Here is a 3,226-nt window from a genome sequence, read left to right on the forward strand (position 1 = left end):
GATAATACTACTACATTTGTTATGATTTAAACCTATCACTTGTGAGAATTAAATTTGGTGAGATAGATACAATTATTCCTTCCAATCACTGAGATTCAATTATTCTTGCCAATTACCGAGACTCAATTAACAAATAAGTTAATGAAACTTTCAAATTCAATTAACAAACAGTCTCTTATTGAATTAAATACAAACTTAAATGTCCTTTTATTAACAAAATATTTTTGAAATATTAGTAAGTGCTGGATTATGCAACACAAACAGAGCAGTCCTTGGCTACTGCATCAGCTTATCCCAACACCTTATGTCGAGTATGGTCTGCCATCTGCATCCAGTGACCTTACGATGAAATATGGCATTGTATACCGTTGCAGCTCTGTTTCCAATTTAAAAACTGTGTCGAAAATTTTAGTTGCAAGTCTTTATTTTATTGTGTCATGCTCCCTCAAACATCAAAGTAGAAACGAGTATTGCAAGTATGCTCACTCAATTCATGATCTCACAAAAAGATATTCCATTACGATGAAAGAACTCAACCAAATAGAAGGATCTTCGCTATATTGCCATGGGCACTGCAATAGTTTGACTGTAAACTCAAAAAATGCTTAAACACAAAAAGGATCATGTCGAACAATGGAGAACACTTCTTCTGCTAAATCACGAGTGACTTTGGCATGCGGATCATAGTTCTTGTATACTTAATGACCAAAACAGACATTTTTATCTTCCTTGTTTTTGACACCCTCATTGAACTATGGAATGCTGTCAACCGAAAATTAGATATCATTGGCCTTTTATCAGGTCAGCAAATTTTGTGGAATTTTTTCAATGTTCTTCAGTCAGTCTCGGATGTTAGGAAAGATGGATTTGATCCTCAAACTCATTAGCCCTTAAACGGTTCTCCCTCAAAGCATTCCATTCTTCTCTCTCAAAACATTCCATTCTTCGACATTTTATAGACATCACTATACTCAACAATCCCTTTGACCCACTTTATGATCATTAATTAAACATAAATATAATTATATAATTATCTTATCACGATCAGACACAAACATGATGCTGCCTTTTGGTGTTTTATTGACAAGTACCTTCTGTATATAGCCTGCATTCGTGGTGCTCTACATGACCACATCTCTTTTAGGCATTCTGTTAAATAGGCATTACTGCTCGAAGGAGTTCACCATACTGCCCAACATAATTATCCAGTGATGGTGAGATTTTATTTCCTACCAGAACTGGTAAAGGCCGACTCTTAGTCACTCTACCAAAATAGTGAGATGAACTGGATTCTCTAGATATTTGGTAGCAATATATTCTTCCTTAAAAAATAAAAAAATATAAAAAATAAAATAAAATAATTATATTGATGTCCAACTAATAACATAAACTCAGATAACCTTTTGCACATGGCATACTCTCAAAATGCTTCATACCCATTGTTTCTTGGTCTACGCTTTCCTTTCCCATTGCATGTGCTACAGGACTCTGAATGACACTAGAACCTGAAGAAGAATTATGAAATGTATGCAATGGATCTGGAGCAAGCTGAAGCATGGCAGCTATCAGCCATGTCGTTCTGTCATTTGATAATAGAAGCTGTTTCTCAGCCTCAGAAAGTGTTCTGAGAGCCTGAAGCAACCGATTCATCTCTCCTTTAGATAGTGTCTGTTTATAAAAGAAACACATTCTTTTGTGACTTTCTCGATGCAGCTTGTAACTTCCTGTAATAATATCAGTTATTAATGTCGCGAGCTGTGACATCAAACCTAATGGTTCCATCCCTGCTTCTAGGAGTTTCTTTAAAACTCTTCTACGCTCCTGCATAACTAGCTTTGAACACACACTGATGCAATAGGGCCAAAATCACAGAATATTAAAAGGAATACAAAGACTAATGCGGAATACACCAATGATTGTGATTACAAAGCCTGTCATGCCCATCACAGTTACTGGATTTTTGAAGATTAGGACGGAAATAACAGCTGCAACAGCAGCCTTGGCATTCCCTAAAACCTGCAACGTGAGGGCACTCGTATGTTTTATAACAAGAAAGTTGGTTAAATTCACAAGATAAGTCATGGTCATATTTCCAAGCAGCAGGAATATGATAAAGGGGTTTTCTGTGGCTTTTTCAATAGTAATAGCTAATACATTACTCTCCACAAAAAGAATAACAGGAAGCAACAGCAGCGCAGCAATTGGTGCTATGTACATGAGCAAATTCATAGAGTGAAGCTTCTCTACCTCAGAGAGGTAAGCAGGAGCCCCTGAATAACTGATTTCAATGCTCTGGCAGCAGTTGATCCTAGGCAAACCAAAAAGCCAAGAGGTAGAATAATGGCTCACTGTTGCTTGCAATAACAATGCCAAATACCACAGGCACCAAAGCCATATAAACCACAGAAGACTCCCTCTTACATGTTATTATAAATGCAAATATCGCTGTGAAGAAGGGAGTTGTTGCTCCAATAGCTAGATTGATCATTGAAGGAGACTGGTAAATACTAAATAGCGCAGAGAAGTATTGCCACAAACAACTGAGGAGGAGAAAATGAAGCTCAGTGCTAATATATTAAGAAAGTGTCTCCTGGAGACAATGAACTGCATCGATACAATCTCTAACCATGAAATTGCCAGAAAACTATAAATAGAACAGGCACACACGTGCAACATTGTGAGGAATATTGGGTATCTATATCCAAAAAACTAAGTAGGTACTTGTTAAGCAATAGCACACCAATATTGGAAGAGTACCAAGCTGCAATAATGAGATCTGTTGTAATAGTCTGGGACACAGGAAATGCACCATATTTTCCATCTCCTGTTGGAGTTGGAGGTATGTCAATAACTTCTTGTTCAAGCTTTGGATTACTGCCCAGCCTCGTCCATGTTTGTGGTTCGGCCATAGAGGAAGACAAGCTGAAACAAACTCGCAGATTTTCAAAAAAAATTGTAACTTCCAGGGTGCAAAAAAAAGTTACAACAAACAAAATATTTTGGAAATGTCTTTTCTTTAATTAATAAGTGCTGGATTATGCAAAACAAACAGAGCAGTCCTGGCTACTGCGTCAGCTTATCCCAACACCTTATGTCGAGTATGGCCTGCCATCTGCATCCAGTTGGCAGTGACCGTACGATGAAATATGGCATTGTATACCATTGCAGCTCTGTTTCCAATTTAAAAACAGTGTCGAAAATCTTAGTTGCAAGTCCTTATTTTATT

General features: G+C 37.1%; 1 pseudogene; it reads right to left on the reverse strand.

Moving 5' to 3' along the window:
- Positions 1-928: 928 nt before the first annotated feature.
- LOC149207469 (putative sugar phosphate/phosphate translocator At1g12500 pseudogene) lies at positions 929-2,909 on the reverse strand (annotated as a pseudogene).
- Positions 2,910-3,226: the final 317 nt, after the last annotated feature.

Source organism: Pinus tabuliformis, chromosome 1_2 (assembly GCF_031772625.1).
Source record: "Pinus tabuliformis cultivar Carrire ecotype Pingquan chromosome 1_2, CPIR1, whole genome shotgun sequence".
Taxonomy (NCBI): Eukaryota; Viridiplantae; Streptophyta; class Pinopsida; order Pinales; family Pinaceae; genus Pinus; species Pinus tabuliformis.